The 22,480-nt window shown below is 35.1% G+C and overlaps 1 protein-coding gene across 5 annotated transcripts in view; it reads left to right on the top strand.

Annotated features, from left to right (window-relative positions):
• Window positions 1-22,480, top strand: part of LOC106108267 (neurobeachin) — a 302,082-nt gene that overhangs the window by 76,749 nt on the left and 202,853 nt on the right. The gene's annotated exons all lie outside the window — the stretch shown is intronic.

Below are 22,480 nucleotides of genomic sequence, written 5' to 3'. Positions count from 1 at the left end.
CGCTATTATTTTTTTATATAATGTTATAAATTAATGAACCCTTACATATTATAAATGCAAAAGTTTAGATGGATGGATGTTTGTTAGAGTTTGTAGCCTTAATGGCTGAAAGGGTTTCAATGAAATTCATAGACGTAGAGGATCTGGAAGAACACATAGGCTACTCAGTCTTGTTTTTGTCTAATTCCACAAGGACGGAGTCGCGGGCGAAAGCTAGTGGATTAATAAAATGGTTGACAACGATAACCATTTTATGAGAATAAATATATAACGAAGGCCACATAAAACGATTTTATATTTTATATCGTTACTTCAGCGTTTACCAAATTTAATTTATCTACAAGCTTCCAAAGTTAAGATTATTTGAAATTAAATTAATGTAGAGCCATTATTTTTTTACTACTTACTCAAATTATAAGAAATATTTTATGTGTTACACCATTTTCAAAATAAGTGACCGTCTACGTAGGTCTAAAGGGACTTATTTAGATGTACGATTTGTCTTTAAAAGGTTCGATTTGTCTCTTTTACGTCCATCTGTTTTCAGTCCGTTGCTCTCACTAAACAAATTACCCTTTGACCCTCGGACCTTCGGACCCTTGGCTCTTTGGATCTCAGCCACGTTCTCGGAACACCTGGACCCGTATCGGTGGAGGCTATTGCCGATTGATTTTAATTTATTTTGTATAATGTCTTCGATCAAAGGATTTTTAGATATTAGATGACAAAAAAATTAGATTCTAGATAAAGCGTGAGTTTTTTTATTTGTCTATTTATTTTATGGTGTTGGATTAAATTGAAAGAGTTTTTAATTTTAAATTACGTTTTCAAACTAGAAATTAAATGACGTAGATAAGCATTCGTTTGCAAATGTAATTGCATTGAGTGAACTAACTTCGTGGTTGAGAGAATCGTGTACTTCATTACATTAGCCAAAATTAAATAGTTCCTTGTTAGAGACTCGAATTTCCTATTACAGTGAATAAAATGTAATAAATTTATCCCAATTTAAATTCATGTGTACATATATTTTACAATTAATTATCTGTTATACAAACAATCGCCCGCGACTCTGTCGGCGTGGAATTAAAAACAAAATAACAAAAGTAAATAGCCTATGTGACGTCCGTTCAGCAGTTTAGAACATCGATCCGTCCATCTAAACTTCCATATTTATAATTAGGTAATATTAGAAAGAAGTAATATTGATAATACAATTGAATGTAATAAATAGAGTTTTTAAGAATAATGTTTCTTTTTAAATCGCGGAGAAAATTAAGTCGAACTATCAACTGTAATTGTTTCGACACACAAAATAATTTAAATAAAACAATGCGACAAATTCGATGTCAACTTGTCAAGGTTAAATAGATCAAATTTAAAAATATAATTTTATTAATTTAATATCTTAAACCATTTAAAATTAAGCTTTATGCACATGGTTTTAGAATTTAAAATGATATTCCATGACAATGACAAAATCCGTACTTGCTCTTTCTCTCTCACACCTACTATAATAGATTTTCGAATTTCGATACACAATTTACCTAAAACTATGTGTCGAATTCAATGTCAAGTCAAGGTTAAATAAATCGCATTTTAAAATATTTCTTATTAAGTTAAAATATTTGAAACTAACCTTTATGGCTATTGCATTAGAACTTAAAATGATATTCCATGACAGGGACAAAATCCGTTCTTGCTTTCTCTCTCTCACCCACTAAAATAGATTTTCGAATTTCGATGGACAATTTACCAAAAACTGTGTGACGAGTTCAATGTCAATTCAAGGTTAAATAAATCACATTTAAAAATGTTTATTGTAATTTTTATTAATTTAATATGTTTGAAACTAACCTTTATGGCTATTGTATTAGAATTTAAAATGATATTCTAATACATTGACATAAAATCCGATATTATATCAGATTTTCAATGGACAATTTACCGAAAACTATGCGACGTGTTCGAGTTCAAGGTCAATTAGACAACATTTAATAAACAAAATGTAATATTTATTTTAAACTGAGCTTTATTCGTATAGTAATAGGATTAAAAAACAAAAGTAACTAACCTAATATGTTCAGACTATCCTCTACATCTATAAACAATTTCATCGAGATCTGTTCAGCAATTTAGGCTACAAACTCTAACATCCATCTAAACTTTCGCATTTATTATATTAATAAGAAATAAGATTACAATACGAATATGGTCCGTATAGCAAATTTAACGTAATTTCTTTTCTAATTAGAATGGTGGCTTGTTAATTGAAATAGAGTATCTTTCCCGTGGGCTATCTATCTTTCGCAATAAACGGTGAGACGGGGCTACCTTGACGAATGACCGCTCCGCCATATCCTGACATACTTGTCCACACTCATTTCTTATCTGCATGTAATTCTTTAGGTTTGACTAGTTGTTGTCAATGACTTTGTCAGCGTGTTCCGGCATTTAACAGCTCCCTTCCATATAAAGTCGCATTTAAATCGGCCCTTTTTCGGTTTTGGTTTGCTGTGGCTTTTCACTTTATAGAGATACCGGAATAGATCGTTGCATCTGATCCGATTTTGTTGATGGGTTTGCGTCAATTAAAACTAGCCGCAGATTTTCTGATATCTGTGTATTTCGGTGTTTTTACTATAGGTGAATTTGATTGCGTTTTATTTTAGCGTTGTTTTCAATGTGTGTATTCAATGAATTTGCTTTAAAAAAATATTTGAATTTCTACAAAGACAGTATTAAAATATTTGAATGAATAATTTATTTTTCGTAGTCAAAATGTGTCTAGTTTTTTTTATTTGTTTCGTTCGTTTTACTTTGATATGAAAACAACAGAGTTAAAAACAATAGTACGAATAACATGCAAGCTATTTCGTAGTTACAATGGCAATCCAGTTTTGAAACATCCTGTAACATTTACAGTAACTCCAAACTACAGGATGTACAAAACAACCGGTACGGATTCAGAGTTGCCGATTAGTTTGTGAAATTGTATTTCCAGTTACACGTTGTTTGCTTGTTTGAAAATAAAATGTGACGAGTTTTAAATCAATGCATGCGGAATTCAGTACTTATAAATAGGATATTTATATGCAGTAATATATATATATACATTATTTAAATAAATTATGAAGTCAGAAATGCGTAGTTTTTTTGTTTAAAAGTAATAATAAAGCGGGCGAAAAGTATCGCGTAATTTTATGTTAATTTCGTCGAATTTTCCGTGTCTCCGCCTCGCTATACAAGACGAGTGCCCCGTGAAACCGCACAGCTCTTTGTCAACGACCTCAAACATTTGACTTTCAAAGTACACTCTTGTGGTATGGTAATAGAGTACATTTTGCAACCTCCTTGTCGCGTACCAGTATAAACGTGGCCCCTTTTGTATGGAGATTTTTTCCTCTCCGCAGTAAATTATGCACTCCTGGTCACCAGAGGACATTAAGTTATGCGAAGTGCGAATGTTTTCGTCAAGTAAATTGAAGTTGATTACTAAAATAGATTTCTTTTTTTTCGGAGAATTCTTTTGTTATTTTTAAAAAAATTGTTGTTTGCGAATATTTTTTTCCCCTTGTTCCTATTAGCAATCAGACGACTTAAAACCGCACGATATTTAGAGTTTTTGGTATTGACACTTAAAAAAATGATTTTGAAATAAAAGGGAACCTTGCATGTAAATTGTAAATGTACCAGGAAATCAGAAGCTTTAAGAGATCTAAAGAAGGCGGACACCGTAAGCGTGTCAACCCTTGTCACACGATCACACGATGCAGCAATTTTATTGTACCCTAATACTCTGTTGCTAAAAGTTTAACTTTGGTACACTTTGTTCCTTTTGTTTAAATGTTATTCTGCTTTAGTTTAATGTATACAATGTAGTCATAAACATTCACAGTATTCCATTTACATAAAAAAATCATTGTTCCTTGCAATGAGACAAATTCCGCTACTTGTAAATAACCAATTAGGTAGTATTATACCTCCAGATTCCCCGATAGTACTTCCAGTTTTATGTTTGGTAACAAGTTGGTGAACAGGTGTGTAAGTTTAGCGTTGTTTGTTAGTTCTCACTCGCAGCTGAACAAATGAAGCCAACGTGTAACAGAGTAGCGGCACTCACGTAATTACTCCTGCAAATATACTGTATGTACTGCAGTTTTGGTTTAGATTACTGATTAAACGACTACTCTGCGTAATGTAAATTTTACTTGCATTTGGTAGATTTTATTTTACGTAATGTAACTGTCTGACTATTTTTATTTTTAAATCTGATGTAATTATTTCTGTTTGCATTGCCTATTTTCATGTAGACTATCCCTTATACCTGACATATATATCTAAATATATTAACGATATGTTGGCTAATTTCGCAAGCTACAGTCCAAGAAATCAAACTGTCAAACACAGATATGTTTTTCCTTTAACTAGGCGGGTGTTACTGGAATGCTCCCAAAGGCCACCCTCAGAGTCGGTGACGGCAACCACCGCAAAAAAAAACTTTTATTACAGAAATAAAGGCGTCCGGAAATTTGACAACACATGTAGATCTAGGGTAGTAGGTACAGATAGACGAAAACTTAAACAATCTATACTATTATAATAAAGCGTAAACACACACTTCTTTGTTGCTTAAGATGTCAGCAATCACAGCATATTTTTCGATAATTATTTTTTTAATAAAAGGCCGTACACTTACGTTACGCTTTATTCTATATATTTTCACGCCATTAAACTTGGGGGTAAATATTTTGGATAAAAATCCTAATGTGGGAAAGAGACCATAAGTTGCTGCCAACATCAAGGAAGAAAGGTTTCCATAATTTGTCATCGTCATGTCATTTTGACATATGCAATTGATAATTTGATATATGTAAACAATAAAATAAAATTTTAAAAATGTTATGCGGATGAAGTCGCACGGAAACAGCTAGTTGTATATATTTAGAGTAAAACTGATAGTAATTTATTCTTGTAAACTTGAAACATCAATAGAGATTACAGTTAACAATTTACCTTAACATGTGAGGTAAAACAAAAGTACTCAATCACACCAAAAAGAGCGGATTCACACGAGGTCAGAATGTATAATATTGTATGATTTATGCGAAATGTTCTCCATACAGCCGCGTGCGGGAAAAAGTTGGATGAGTTGGCGACGTGAGTTTAAATATATTGTCGAAAGGGGGCGCAAAATACCTACAAACAATCAATACTAATATTATAAAGACAAAAACTTTGTTTGTAATGAAATAACTCAAAAACTACTGGGCCGGTTTCAAAAACTCTTTCACCATTAAAAAGATACGTTGTTAGTGAGTAACACAGGCTATGTTTTACATTATTTTTAAATTTCACGTGGACGGAGTTGCGGGCGAAAGCTAGTTAGTATTATAGTAGTGTCACTTTACTCAAAATGTTTTTTTATTAAAATGATTGTATGAATATGGAAGCTGCATGGTGCGATTTATTGTAGCAGGCACGTGTGCGGCGCATTGCGGAGCTCTTACGTGACTCTGCTCGCCTGGTACACGCGCCCACTGTCCCATTGTGTGGGCGTCGTGTGCCCCTGCTTTGTTTGTTTCGCGAAATTATGCCAAATCTGAACTATCGAGTTTGCACACTCATATTGGTACAAAAATATAGTCGTCTCTTTCACTCTTCTTGAAATGCCAAGATGAAATTAAGACAAGAAAATGTTCAGATGTTTCGGTAGAAGAAAGCAAAATGATTCGAATAAAAGTTAAAAGAATTTAGGTCATCTGAAAGCTCTATTTCAAATTCTATAAAAATGATAAGGAAGTCGTGCGGAAATATTTTATGCAATAAATGTACCAGCACAGCATAGTTTGGAGGGTGGGTCCGATCTGAGATTCACGACATCACGTGCGGTCCCCATCTCACGTTTTAAATGTTCTTAAGGTTCTTATATCCTGGTCACTTTGGCTGATAGCCTAGTATTTTTTTAAGTTTTTTTTCTACCTATGATCGATTGTAAAAATAGATTGCTTTTAAGCTTTATTTCCATGAATATACATTTATTCGTAAAAGGCAAAAGGGTCTGTTGCGTCGGGTCCGTAACGTAATAGGGTTCGATTCTACCTATTTCAGAATAGAAAGCTCGTTTGTGAGCGCTTTTTGTGTCCCTTAGCGTATGTTTATTTGCCGGTCCAATAATAAGAACATATCAGAAAATTAACGATTTCAACTTTGTGGTAATAAAATACGATTGGAATAATTAGAAAAGAATAAAAATAATACGTAATTTTATACCTCGATATCCTTTTTAAATATTTATCGTAGTAAGTTGAATTTTATCAAAATTGCGGAGTTACAATTGTTCGCGAGAAAGTAAAAAAAATAACTTGGATCCTAAAAAAGGAAAAAGTATTTTTCAAACGGTTGAAACCTAAGAAATGAATGGATAGTTTGTGTCCATTGTACGGCGTTTGTTGTGTCGCACGGCTGACCGAGTGCCAGCGTGCGCGGCCTGATTGGTTTGTGTCGTGTGACGTCATCGACATACGTTACTAACAACTCGTTAAACATGGGAACAGGAATGCGTTGTTATGTTTGTTCAATTGTTTTCTCTTAAAGTATTCAAACCAAAATAGTACCTAAAAGATTTTATTAATGGGATATGATAGTTTTAACCTGCTATTTACTTTCCTTGTTTTTTTATGACCTTACCTGTGTGTGAATTCCAACTAAAATTTCCAGCACATTGTCATCGTCCGGTGAGTGGGAAAGTTAGATGAGGTGACCGCTGTCCTCGTCCGGACAGTTTGAATGATCCCTGCGACCGACGCGCCACATATCGGACAAACTTTGTACGTAAAGTTACTACGTCAGTTAGTTTTAAGCTGGTGCTATCTGTTTGACTCTAACGAAGCAATTTAATTTGTCGATAACTCGATTGTGACACAACGTGAGGGGAGTCCCCGCATACTAATGACTGCTGAATGATCGTTGGATGCAAACCGAGCGACTTGCGAGTAAAAGTAATGGCTATCGCTTAACACAAGCGGGCCCTGATGAATTGTGAAACTGTGCCCTTAGTAATGATCTGCTACTGTCCATTTAATCCATTTTTTATTACTCTACGTTTATTGATAAATGTCTCAGTGTGATGCGCGACGCGACCGCGAAACAACCCCAGTAACACTTACCCTGAAGAAGGACCCCCGCAGGGCCTGAAACTGGTCTTTGCCATCACCGAAAAAATTAGACGTGAGTAATAGCCGTAAAATAATTAGTAGTAAAAATGTCACACGAAAGTATAAATAATTTAATGTCTCATTGCATCATTATCTTTTACTGTATACATGTATTATAATATAATAGTGACACTATTTCATAAATTTGTTAACTTTACCTTGTCGTCCGCGAGCACAAGTTAGATGAGTTGCGATGTCTCGCAGACAAGATAATTTGCACAGTTTGAGGTCTGACGGTGACGCCGACGCGCCGCCTATGCGAGCCTGGTGACAACTTGATACAACTATTTACTTACTAACAAGTTTTCCAGCTTTAGGTTAACGGTTGCGGGGAAATAGGTAGGCTTTTGCTGAATTTCTATCTGAATTTTAGGTTAGCAAAGTCATATCGCATAGTATGTTTTAAAAAGCGTAATAAAGAAAGAAATGTCGCAAAAAATGTTTAATGTCTACTCATTAAAGAAGCTTTTTATACATGGTTCGTTAAGTTCCTTAAATAGATCTTGGGGCAATATTTTAAATGAAAAATTTACGAGGCCGTGAATGAGGGCGGAACAAATTAATCAACAGCGTCCCGGGGAGAGCTGAGAAAGTGACGTGCGCGCGCCGGGACCGATCAACGCGGAATGAAAAATATAACACCACATTAGTGATGGGACTCGAGTTGCTTTTTACTCGAGTGACTCGAGTCATTTTTTTCTTACTCGGACTCGAGTGAAATTTTTGACAACCCGAGTTGCGAGTGACTCGAGTTGACTCGAATTACGAGTGACTCGTAACCATTTTGTTGGTTTATACTAAGCGGAGTAAGAAATTTTTACAGCATTTTCAGTTAAATTTGTTATCTTTTTAAAAACACACTATTTCTGTTCTTTTATAGAGTTTATTTAAGCTTTGTTTAAGTTAATTAACTTTACTTAACTTAACTTTAAAATTTTAAAGCATGATTATTATCAAAATTGTGTAAGAACATAATCAAACTCAACAAAATCAAAATATTTTGATCTCATGAAAATGACTTGTAAGAATTTATTAAAATGGATTTGAACTTATTTATAGTACACTATAAAATTTCAACTAATAGATAATATAAGAGGTTTCTTTATTATGTAGACAGGTTTAGTTTAAAGGAAGACACTATTTTTACACATTTTGTACAGATTTTTTGAGTAACTTTTACGTTAATGCGAAAATAATTTCTTTATGTTAAATTAACATTGTTTTATTGGTTTTAAAATTTTGGTTCCTCGATTTTTATATTCCGAGTGACTCGCGTCTATAAACATCACTCGAGTCTTACCTTCACTCGAGTGGCATTCGAGTGAGAAAGTTATGAGTATCGAGTGACTCGAGTGAAAAAAAATCACTCGAGTCCCATCACTACACCACATCGCCCCACCACCTCATTAATTCCAACATCGTAAGTGATGCCATCTATTTATTTCGCACGGACAAGTACGAGGGCGTTTTAGTACGATGAGATTTTTTGCATTTGTCATGATTTTTTTACTAATCACTGTGGTTTGTGACGTTTCTTTTTAGACATCTTTGTGGATATAAATAATGTTGCTGTTTGGAGAATTAATTGTTATTGACTCTTACAGGATTGAACTTTAGGCCTTCTTAATTCCGTCGTAAAAAAATATATCATGAAATAATGTTATCTTGTAATAATGATATCGGCTGTCGGCTGGGTGCTGGGCCGACACTCGCTCGTGTTTTTCGAAGTGTAAAGAATATCTGCCAGCGTCAGGTCGTCTTCATTTCGACAGAGAACGTCGGCGGAACCCGCTTTTGTGTTTCGCTGAGTAACCTTGGAGTTTTAATTTTGAAATTCTCGTCGCATTTCGCCGTGTCATTCGAATTATTTTTCTCAAACTTTTTCTTCGAATCACGTTTGCTTTTGTCTTGTAAGAATGTATTTTTTCATACACATATGAAATAAAAAATACTATTTTGAATATATGGTGGTCAGATTTTGCGGAGTAAATATTTGGCAATGCGGAGTGTAGCAAGTTGCAGGGTGCAGTGGGAATGCAGGCTGCAATGCGGCATTGTTACGTGATGGTGAACTGCAACCCTCTTGCTGCCAAACATCCTGCACATTTTACTTTCACTTTAGCTTAACTTAATTTTAAATGTCGCAAAACTTAAGACAGGCAAAAGGTGCAAAGTTGTGCAAAGTGCAAAATTTTTAACAAAATTGGTCTTTAACCCTTTAGGTTGCAAAATTTTATGCAATAAATGTACTAGGGTTGGATAAACGATAGGAGGTACGTGTTCGCAAATTCACAGGACCGGCACTCATCTCTACCCTTCGCAGCTTGCGGTCTAAAGGTGTTCCGGACGCGCCCTAATGGTTACCTGATTGAATTGTCACGTCTACGTGTAACATTTTACATTATAGCACTTTCGTTTTAGCATAAAATTACCTTGACGTTTTTAAAAAAATGTGGCATTCTTTAGAAAAATTAGAATGGGCCGTGTCGTTTGTAAACAGAATCGGTTCACCGAATGTGCGGGAATTTCCCCGTTTGTTCCCGTTTTCAATTCGTTTCAAATTCTACAATTGTATGGATATTGTTTGTTCGCTGCAAACACAAATGATGTGTTTGTGATCGCTCCCTGTTGATGTTGACGCTCCGATATTTATGTAGATTCAGTTAATTTGCACCGTCATATGGGATTACAATACAACTAATTCATGAATTATTTTGTCGTAATTAATATTGTTTAATTACAAATGCTATTTGCTTTTGTTTACGTTATTGGCCTTTGATTATTATTTAATTGGTTCAAAACATTGTAACCTGTTTTTGGTCAACTCCAGATAAATGGTAATACTCGGCAGTACTTGCCACAAACGAAGCAATTCTTTTAATTTCCGCAAACACTTGAAAATACATTTCAAAAATTAATAAACACATAGTTGAATGGTTGTTTGTATTTTTAAAACTCAATAAAAAAATCAATTATGGAGTCTTTTATTACGTCATTTGAATATCGTTGTAAAAATACCAGGGGAGCATAGACGCTCGGGGGCTGCAATTTGCTGATCCCCGCCCCGCGCTGCGCCCGTATCGGCCGGCGAGCGCTGGAGTGTGCCGTAATGGGCGCGTGATTGAATTGCCGCATCTTCGCCGCTCCACCGCCCCTGGTATATCGAGTTAATTTACCCGGTGCGATTTTCTATATTTCTGGAAAATTCTTTTTTTACGTGCGAAGAAAGACGAAATTGGTAATTATTTTTACTAATTGTATTTTATGTTTCATCGAAGTAACTGACTTTAGAACTATCAGGATAACGTTTTATAAGGAATTTTAATAGCAATTTCTCAACAAAGTATATATTTATCTATTCATGTCGCGGAGTGGTTGCAGGGTATAGCGGGCCGGAATGGCCTGTTTATTGAGCACCAGCTGCCCGCCTCATTGCTATTCTTCCCCATTCACCCTGTGACGTAACTACGACACTTATTTCGTTTTAGACGTTGACGTGTTTACGTTCCCTCCATTTAATTGGACATTCAAGTTAAACACGGTTTACGAAGAAACGATGTTATAAGAAAATTCGATAATAGTAAATAATATCAGCATCCCTATATCTAAAGTAACCCAAATGAAACAAAATATAACAAAACATATCAAACCAAACAAGCGGTCTGATTGTAATCAATCCTTACATATCGAAACTCGATCTATAAATATTTTCCTACTTCCCCTTCAATTATAAGACGTATCAATACGCGCCCCCAGCCCTCGCCCCCGCCCCCGCACCCTCGCGGAATAATAACTATTCATTACGCGCTGTTAACTTAGCTGAATTCAGTTGGGATTCATCACGGCCATTGATTAACTCAACGTACGTGGGAGTTATGTAACGACTTATTAGAATGAGAAAAAGAGTGTAAAAGAAAGAGACAACAGAGATAAAAAGAAGAGAAAAGATACAAGTAATAAATTTAATATAATGCGTGGTTCCCACTTGGCCACTATATTTGGACAGTGGCAACGTAAGTTTTAACTTGTATGAACTTACTGGTGTTAGCGTTCACATTATGCCTGATTGATAGTCCAGTTACTGAGCTTTACTGGCTTACTCTACTGGCTTAGTGTGAACCGCGCATAAGACGGTCTTTTAATTTTAATTTTCGCGAAACGACATACACGTCATTTAAGGATATGTGCTTGTGTTTCTGATTTATCTTTCTCCGAACACAATTAATAATTCCAATAATAAAGTTACCAATACCATTTTATGTACATTCAGAATAAGAGCATGTTTATTTAGGACCTAATAAATTATGCGGCGAACGTCCTTACCCTAAAACTGGGGTGGTTTTCAAGGGAAATCCGCGCCACTTCACCTAACATTTGTATATCAAGTTAATGAAACTATTTGTGAATGTTTATTGATGATTTATTTTATCAATTCTTCTTATTTTATCAACTTAAAGTGGAAACATTTTTAATATGATTAGGCGTGTTTTAAATTACACAAATCATACAATTTATAAAGGAAATTATTTGCATATATTAAATTCCGAAATAATTGATCCATTTCCAAAATGTACTAAACTTTAAAAAGCAACGTTATCGTTAAATATATAAGCTATATTTTACATCAACGGAAAGGATATAGACCTAACAGAAAAGATATGGGAAGTAACGAAGGCAAAATTAACGCGGATCGAAATTGTAAGTTATAACCTACAAAATATAATGTACGGTCAAATTCAGTTAAACAAGAACACACCTTAAGCCTATCAAAGCGGTACATAGATACCTTACTTCTTATCTTACTTACTAATATTATAAATGCGAAAGTTTAGATGGATGGATGGATGTTTGTTAGCGTTTGTAGCCTAAACGGCTGAACGGATATTAAATTTGGCACAGGTTTAGAGCATAGTCTGGAAGAACACATAGGCTACTTTTTATCCCGGGAATAGTTACGGTTCCCGTGGGATTCATTAATTAAGTTTTTTAATGTTTACTCGATCATTCTGCAACGGTTCAACATATCTTATTAAAATTTGGCACAGACATAAAACAAAGTCTGGAGTACACATGGGATAAGCTTCATCCCCGAGAAATGTCCGATTCCCGAGGTATACGTAGCTTTTTGTAATTTATATAGTTCGTATGTTTTCTAATACCACGCGGACGAAGTTGCGGGCAACAGCTCGTAAAGTAATAAAATTAGCTTTTTTACTAAAGTCAGAGTCAATGGTAATGATACACAAATAAGATTTGTCTTTTGTTTTCTAAAAGAGCGCGCACAAGTTGACTAAACTATCGCACAACCGTTTAGTCTCGCTTTGATGAATATGGAGGTGCGCACACTACACGATTTTTAGTTATTTGAATAGGCTGCAAAACAATCGACTAACGCACAACAGTTTTGCGATAGTTTAGTCAAGGCGCCCGACTTAGACGACACGTTCCGCTCAATTTGTGTCGACCCACTGCGTCACGCAATATCATAAGAGAAAGAAATATATGAAATATATTACATTCTGCTGTTATTTGATGGAAAGAGTCTTTGTTATTGTACAATCAGGGTTAGCGGTGGTACTTGAAAGCTATAGTTTTTAAATATTCTGATCGCAGCTTTTTAATATCTGTACGAAAAAAATCTATCAGTACACGGATAATTTTTATTTTTATTTTAAGAAGAAGGGAGTTTGTCTCTTTGTATGTTGGCAATTTCTCAAAGTAGATCACCGCTGTTTTACGCGACTGTACCATCTGTAAGCGTGGATTTCCATTGACATTGCAATATTGGTTATTCAACGATTTTCGTTATGTCAGCGATTACCTTTTAAGCTGCAAATCTTGTATTACATTTGGTCGTTAAATTAGACCGCACACAGAATGTTGTCGGAACGTATTCGAAGAGAGATCTATCAAAAACCCAATACCGACGTTTCCTCGGTTTTCCTTCTCGGAAATCGGATTAATACAATGTTGGTAATCTTTCGACGAAGTCAAACGTTTTAACGAAATTGACGGGGAAAGGTTTTAGCGGGAAAAGGAATGTAATGAAATCTAGATACAATAAATATTACTGGTGAGATAATACAATATATGCTTAACTTACGTTATGTTAATTGAGCATTATTTCTCTCTCTCTCTCTCTCGCTCTCTCTCTCTGTCATAGAGAATGAGAAGGACAGGAATATGTTTTTATTACTAGGTTTACATTTTATGTGGTCTAGTAAATGTGATATTCTGGTACTCTGTTTAAAATCCACGTAGCGAATGTTATAAGTTTAAAGTTAGAGCAAGTTACGTAACTTTTAAATTCTTGCTAAGAAACAAGAAGTTAGCGGCGACGTTCTTAAGTCAATTTAGGAGATCAAAGTTTGTAAGCTGGAGTTATAGATTGCATTTTAACTGTTAACTTCAAAATGGTTTAAATGTAACAATAAATATCATATTATCTTTATCTGTACTAATAAAGAGGAAAGTTTTGTATTTGTTGATTTTTGTATGTATTGAAATAACTTATAAACTACTGGACCGATTTTTATTATTGCACCATTAAAAAATTACGTTATCATGGGGACGAAGTCGCAAGCAACAACTAGTATAAATAATACACAAGTTAATTCATTTGACTGCATAACATCGTAAGCCAAGCACAGATGTATGTAAAGCTTAGAGCAAATTCTCACCGAAAGCTTTATTCGAGCTTTAACCCCGAGCTTCGTGTTGCCACTTAAAACTTTACACTATGTTATTACGTTTTGTGTTACCAGTCGCTACACCTGACAACTATTCCATATATTAAAACGTGAAACATTTGAAAGCACAAGAATTATTAGTAGAAATCTAAGTCAAATTTACTTTCCCTTCCCATCTTTACAAAAATAGAGAAGGGAAAGAAATCTATTATTACTGTAATTCTATTTCCATGATTGTCTTTATTAAATACGCCAACAATTATGTTATAAAAATGTATTAGAATTTTTATCAAAGAAAATTGAAGATAAAGATTTATTGACAGGAGTCAATCGACTTATAAGCAATGAGAAGTTAATCTCGTTCCCTTCAAAGAGAATGATTCGAGAGCAGGCGAGCAAGGCTCGGATGAGATATGTTTCCGATTTCGTACGATTTCGGAATACAAGTCGATTAGGAATTTATTCCGACCCAAGGATCAAGTACGTTTGCTTTATTAATGACATTGTTCACTTTGTGAGATTTATTTAGGAAATTATGTTACGATTATCTTTTGTTTTTTGTCGGAATTTCCGAATTCAAATGTCAACTGGATATTTAAAATGTAGTTTTCTTTTGCTCGTTTTAAAATTTTTTTGTATATCTCTGTGGTTAAGGTACATCGAATCTAGAACAAAACTGTGATCTTAAGTAAATATTGGTAAAACGACTTAGTTACTAGCGGTCCCATAAATGTTTAAGGGACACATTTAATGGATGGTTGGTGAAATAGTTACCTATTTATCTATTTGTTTTACTATCTAACTTCTAACTAATATTATAAATGCGAAAGTTTAGATGGATGTTTGTTAGATTTTGTAGCCTAAACGGCTGAACAGATCTCAATGAAACTTGTCATAGACGTCTACGTTTATAGTCTATGCTCTAGAATAGTCTGGAAGAACACAGGCTACGCACTTTTGTTTTTAATTTTAATTCCACGCGGACGGAGTTGCGGGCGAAAGCTAGTCTTCTAATAAAAGACGAATAGGGAGACAGTTTTGTAGATGGGAAAAAATTAGGGAAAGAGCTAGAGTTACATGGAGGAGAAAGACATACAACAGAAAAGAAGTGGCAAACTTTACCACCACCACCGTGCGATTGCGTTGCGAATCTTAAAACCGATGTCAAATTAATTATAAAATCAAAAATATTAAGTTAACATGTAAATAAAGCCTATTATTATTATTCACTTTCTTATATTCTAATTAATTCTTAGTTATATAAACAGATTTACAATTTGAACTATTGGACTTAACGTTTAAATCCACTTTATGTAGTTTCATCGTACAATTAATTTAGTGCTGACAGAGCATAGCAAGAAACGAGTCCTTTCAGTGTCCTGTCTAAATAGACAGTCCGGACGCTTTAAAATTAGATTACAGCTGTAGAAAGATAATTGCGTAAAATTTGAAGCTAATGGATTTCCAATCTTTTTACAAGCTTTTATTATTTTATAGAATTGAAAAGTTATATATGGTACAATGAAAATACACTATGTTGTTAACAAAAATATGCAGTTTCAATTTTGATAAAAAGCCATACAATAAGTGGAATGAGATAAGTATTGTAATATTCATGTTATTAATAATTACCGAGAGCTCCAGTTAATTTAACTCTGGTTAAATAGATTCCATGAATACTATCAAAACACTTAACGCGTAATCCTTTTTGTTGTCGCCGGTTTGGGCATTCATTCGCCCGAAACTCATTTAAATACGCAGTTTTAGAATCGGAGACAAGTTGCGGCGAGCGGTACACTCGCAGACAATGCGATCCCACGACAAGATTATCTAAAATGTTGCGAACAAATATAAAAGGATCAAAACCGTTTTAGTAGATTTGCAAAACCGAAACCCTTTATTGTGAGCTGCTTGATACAGAAACATGAGCTTTATTCAAATTGTAGTTAGTGGATTAATTGTTTGATAATTGTCCAACGTCGTAATAACAGTGGTGTAAGTGTATGATCCTGAAATTCCTTGGCTGCCCTTAATTGACGAAGGAAGAGACGCACATAAAGAGGACATTTGCCCTTCCTATGCGTTTCCTCCACCGTCAAATCAACTTTTCTTTCCCATCCTTTCCTCTGAAGAAAAGGGTGGAAAGGGAAAGGGACTAAATTTAGGCCTCCTGCATCTCACTCATCAGACCAAACGCGGAATTGCTTCCACTTCACGCCTGTTTTCTGTGTGGTCGTGGTATTACACCGGGTGAGCCGGCCCATTCGTGAGAAGATGTTAAAGCGGGCTCTACCACTGTTAAGCTATCACTTTAATTATATAGATCGTTTTTTTGTTCGGTTATTATCTAGTTGTCCGTTCTATGAATTGTTTCTTGAAACTCTGCCAGCTTCGCCGCTGAATCGACAAGAATGGCAAATAAATTAAGAAGAAATTGCCTCTCTCCAGCTAGCGTTGGAAGAAGGTATATCAATTATGACTTGAATATGTGCCCATCGCGAAAAGGTTGCGTGAAATACGTTATTACTTGAATTTAATCCGATGCCGCTCTCAATAAAGTCTAACCTCGATATTTTTATTAAATTTCGCTCGAGAAAACGTCGTCAATTCAAATGAGCCTTTTGCCACGCACTCGCCGGAGTCGACGGTATTGAAATTAATTTCAAGAAAATATGAACATCGTCTCCGCAGCGCCATCTACGCTTCGGTTTAATGATGTCATTTGAAATGTGTGTTTTTTTTTTTACAAAGAGTTAAATTAATCTTACACAGCTTAAGACAAAGTCGACGTGAAATTATAAGCACTAAACAGAATGTTTGTACTACTAGTAACTTAAGTTATTGTTAGATGCTGAAATTGTTTGTCGTAATCTTTGAGTGAATTATGAATTAAAACATATGACTACTTATGTTTCTTTTTTTCAGATTGTAAATAAAATAAATTCGTCGACTTTACAGACATGGAAGGATATAAGAAGTTTTCTTAATGACTTAATTCTTGTAAGATTTAACACGTAACCGAGCGGCAACTTAGTAAAGCTTGCGCCTTCCCTCTAATCTTAACGAGTCCGTACAACTTTTAATTGATTCAACGCGTTAGGGATTCCTTAAATATTTCCACGGAAACAAATCGCGTTGAACGCCTCGAATTCTCATTCGTACAAATATTTCAATTATTTTTATATGGTTTCTAGTCTTAATTAACAGATTTATTGTATGCAATTGAAATAAATTTAATTGGATTCAAGAAGCGTATGACGCTCGAAACAAACGAGCACATCAAACCAATTAAAAATGAAATAAAAAAAATAACTACCAATTGATTAGTATAGCCCACTAACTTTCGCTTGTGACTCCGTCCACGCGAAATTAAAAAAAAAAACAAAATTAAGTAGCCTATGTGTTCTTCCAGACTATCCTCTACATCTATGCCAAATTTCATCGAGATCCGTTCAGCCGTTTAGGCTACAAACTCTAACAAACATCCATTTTTCCATCTAAACTTTCGCATTTATAATATTAGTAAGAAGTAAGATTAGTGAAAAGCATGATGTTACGCAATGATAATGTAGATTTCTAAATATCCATTAGTTTATTATTATACCTTATTCTATAGGTATTCAATGCGTTAGACGGTGAATTCTCTTCCTGCACCATAGAAGGAACAACAAAAGTCCACTTTTATACTAAAGATCAGCGTAAAACTGCGACCCGCACCTTAATACGCGATTTCTACGCAACGTAACGTCTTCCCTCAGGAACATGTAGTTTACACACCCATTTATATGTAAATAATATGACGTTCGCACACTTTGGGGAAGTGAGGGGATCTGCACAAACATTGTTACCCAAAACAATTGTGCGGAAGGAAAAATATAGTTTAACGCCCTCTAGCGGGATCAAAGAGTCCTTTGATGTAATGTAATTTACTGGCAAAGGTCTTCTCTACGTCGATTTTTTTCAATTTTCATTCACAATGTTACTTTTAACATGCGTTCTATTACATTCAAAGAAACTACGATTTTGCTAAGAGTTGCCAGTTTCCAACTAAATTGTTTCGAAATGTTATTTACAATTAAACCAAAGTTTGAAAGTATTAGCTTTGTGGGATTAAGGAAACCAGGTCGCGTGGATTATTTCCTGGAAGGTTTCCAACGAAATGATCCCTGCAAAGTCTCTAAGCGGATGAAAAATTGGAATTAAATGTAGAAATAGTGCTTTCGTAACGACTACATACTACAAAATATAAAATAAATTTTAATATTTTCGTGTTGAGACAGTATAAAATTAATTAATAAATTAAATAACTTCGTAAACTGATTTATAGTCTGTGCATCGCAGGTGGTTAATACAAGACAGGTGGCATGAGTAATGTCGCTGTTTGCCGGCGCGGCGCTGCTGTCTCGTGTTGCGCTCCCTATGTTAATTTAATTTGACACGACCGAGTTTGATATAGTCACCCCCTCCCCAGCTCTGAGCTCCTGGTACCTAACTGCTTATTATGTAAATTCATTCACAGAAGGGGAGAATTACGTCTTAAATAAGAATTATTGAAATTATGAGTAATTTCAGACTTATTACAGGATAAAAATGTGATTATTAGTATAATTACAGTTTAATTGTTATTAAACTAAAAATTAATGTTATTGAATGCTTTCAAGCTAGTTATCGAAGTTAACAAATGATACTCGTTGCGATGAAAGCTTAGAATTGATCACAGCTACAAAGCTCTATTGAAAAGCATTCAAAGCTGGATTAATTTACTTGAATAAATCTTTTAAATAGATCTCCAACAATTTACAGACTTATAAGCTTATTTTAGTTTCTATAATAAGAATAATACTTAGTAGTGATTCGAATAAATCTTTCCCAAACCCGTGTTTTCGCTAATCTGATTCTTACAGGAGGGAAGGTAGCCGTGACGTCACAAGACGCCACTTCGTCGCGACGCACTGGCGCCACCACGCGGCGAACTATGTACCTACTCCCCGCAGCCTCCGTCACAATCCACTAAGTATCGACTGCTTTAATTTGTAAGATTCCCACTTAAAATATGACGTCACACGTCACAAGTTCATTGAACTGAACTTGGACATAATGTGGTTAACATAATTAATGTATGACACGCTATAACGCCATAACCCAGAAGGCTAGGTAGAGGTTTTTTTTTTATAACATAAGGTGGCAAACGAGCAAGCGGACACAAGAATCCGCCAAAATGGTGAAGCGACCGCTGCCCATAGACATCCGCAATTGCAGATGCGTTGCCTACCCTTATACGACGGTGGAGGAGACGCACATAAAGAGGATAACTCCCCTTCCTATGCATCTCCTCCACCGTCAAATCCACTTCCCCTTCCCAACCTCTCCTTATAAGAAAAGGATGGTAAAGAGAAAGGAACTTAAATTAGGCCTGCGGCACCACACTCATCAGACGAAACACGGAATTGCTTCCATTTCACGCCTATGTTCTGTGTGGTCGTGGTATTACACCGGGCGTGCCGGCCCATTCGTGCTAAGATGTTAAAGCGGGCACTACCACTGTTATAATTTATAGGTTAAGGATTTTCATCTACACATCGTTGGTTTTAGGTGCTTTTACAGCGCTCACTTTTGACTAAACTATCCCATAACTGTTTAGGCTCGCTTTGATTCCTATGAACTTACATGGAGGTGCGCTACTCGATTTTTAGTTGTTTAACTAAACAGTTGAATTGGCTGCGAAAACAATCGCACAACCGTTGTGTGATAGTTTAGTCAACGATGTTCGCCCGCTCTTGATACCGTAAACTCCCCGTGTTATTCCGAGTAACAATGTTCGAAGGATTTTGTTTCATACGTAAGTTATCCTCTCCGCTTGTTTCTGAAACTAGCTAACCTAACTACGTACAATGTTTTAGGATTTCACGTAACTAAAGCTGAATTAATTTAGCTGTTAATTTATAGAAGTTTCAGCTAAATTGTTAAAGATTCGTTTATTATTTTGCTTATCTGTGCAAGAAATGTTATGGAGACTAGTTATTAAAAACTAGCTGTTCCCGTGCGACTTCATCTGCATAAAATTGTTAAAAAAATTATTTTGTTGTTTACATGTGTCAATTGCAATTGTTAAAATGACATGACATGATAACAAACCATGGCAACTTTGCCTTCTTGATTTTGGCAGCTTGTAGTTTAGATCCCTTTCCCACATGTAGGTTTTTTTCTAATTTATTTATCCCCCAAGTTTAATAGCGTAAAAATATATAGCCTAAAGCGTATCATAAGTGTAGGGATTTTTATTAAAGATAGAGTTATTCAAAAATATGCTGTGATTGCTGACATCCTACGCCACAAAGTAGTGTGTGTTTACGCTTTATTATATTAGTGTCGGTTTATAAAGTTCTATAAAATATCTGCTATGACAAGGTCTCTTTTCGTTTGTTTTGTACCTTTTTCACTTAGACCAATATTTTCGAGTACATTGTTTTAAAATCCACTCAACTCTCGGGTACAAATTGCGATGTAACAAAGACCACAGAGCTCCTTCTACGAAAACTTTTCTTATTATATCTCCACTGAAACCGGTTCGATATAATCCAGTTAATGGAAACATTCCAAGAATTTGAAGCTGAGAAAATTCTTTATTTTATCACTCAGTGTACGATTTGTTTTAATACAAATATCAAGATGGTCATAATACCATTCTTTTTTAATACTAGTAAGAATTCAAGAAAAACTGAATATGTAAAATTGTACTTGACAGTCTGTCCAGGTCAGTTAGAGACTGTAGTTTGTGTCACCTTGACGTCAACTTAAGTTTTCAGTCAACTTAAGCTACTGCTGACTTCAGATAACATAACTTATCATTTCTTTACTGCGTTTTGGATTCAATTTTATTCGTATTTGTAAATTTTAATTATGCGTTTCCACTGTCAAATTATTCATACAAAAACATTTTGCTATCCGTTTTTTATACTAATATTATAAACAGAAAAGGTTTCTATTTTTAGTTTTTTGTATGTATTTAAATAACTCAAAAACTACTGGGCCGATTTCAGAAATCCTTTCCCGTTAGAAAGATAGTTTGTGTGTTTCTGTGGCATAAGCTACATTTTTCGTTATTTTTTAATTTCACGCGGGCGAAGTCGCGAGCAATAGCTAGTATTTAATAAACGATTGATATTGTTTTAGTTTTACGATAACAGTGAAAACTAAGCCGTTTGCAGATAGTTGTACGTAGATTTATGTTACCAGGGCAGCAGAATTTACAAAGCGGTCGTGTTCACTGAGTTTGCAGTTCTAAAGCTCCGGAGCCTATAAATAAACGGCTCCAAACGGACGTGTTGGTTAATGCTATAGATATACGATTGGAACAAGGTATACATAAATGATTACGATTTTTTACAGTGGTAGAGTCCGCTTTAACATCTACACACGAATGGGCCGGCTCGCCCGATGTAATATCACGGCCACACAGAAGACAGGCGTCAAGTTCCGCGTTTCGTCTGATGAGTGTAGTGCAGGAGGCCTAATGTTAGTCCACCCTTTCCACCCTTTTCTTAAGAGGAAAGGATGGGAAGGAAAAGTGGATTTGACGTAGGAGGAGACACATAGGAAGGGGAAATGTCCTCATTACGTGCGTCTCCTTCACCGTCAATGAAGGGTAGGCAACGCATAGTAATTGCGGATGTTTATGTGGCCGCTTGCTTGTTTGCCACCTATTTATATGAAAAAAAAATTATATCAACTACATAAATTCAAAAAAAATCTATGTCCAAGCATTAACAGTACGCTTTTGATCTGATAAATATAACGGTTAAACTTTTGCCACAATAACTCTACGGTGCCGCTTCTTTGCGACATTACTCGCCTTAGTTCCCCGAGAAACTTTATAAATCTCGCGAAACAAATATTAGTAACAAAGGTGTCTGGACAAAGTTTTAATTATTTCGCATGATTACAATATAAACTATAGTATAACTTAATGGTAAATTATTTTTTTCAAGACATTAAAAAATCATACTGAAATCTTGTCTATCTACAGGTATATCTATATACATATAATTAAATTGGAGTGTCTGTAATATTTGCGTTGCTGATAACGAAAATCGCATTAAAAAAGATTTGTCTGTCTGTCTGTCTGCAAGCCGAGTTTGTTCCCGATTATTTCCGAAACGTCTGGGACGATTTCAACCATACTTTACTGAAGCTGACATAGACGGGGTGTTATAGGCTACTTTTTTATCTCAATATTGTGTGGAAAAAGTCGCGGGCAACAGCTCGTCTTCAAAATAATATTTAAACGTATAAATTCCATATTTATGCGTGTATGTTACAACGGAGACGTTACGTCTGGGTCGTGTAACACTGACACACTTTGTAACAACTTTTGTAACAAACTTCGAATGAACCAGGTATTATGGATAGAATCCGGAAACTTTTTAATTACAGCGTCTTAGCGCAACGACTTTTTAATGTTACTTAGAATATTTGAATTTGAATATTTTAACAGTGGTAGAGCCCGCTTTAACATCTTCGCACGAATGGGCCGGCTCGCCCGGTGCAATACCACGACCACACAGAAAACAGGCG

This window comes from Papilio polytes, unplaced genomic scaffold, assembly GCF_000836215.1.
Source record: "Papilio polytes unplaced genomic scaffold, Ppol_1.0 DF821733.1, whole genome shotgun sequence".
Lineage (NCBI taxonomy): Eukaryota > Metazoa > Arthropoda > Insecta > Lepidoptera > Papilionidae > Papilio > Papilio polytes.
This window is presented reverse-complemented; position numbering and strand designations above follow the sequence as displayed.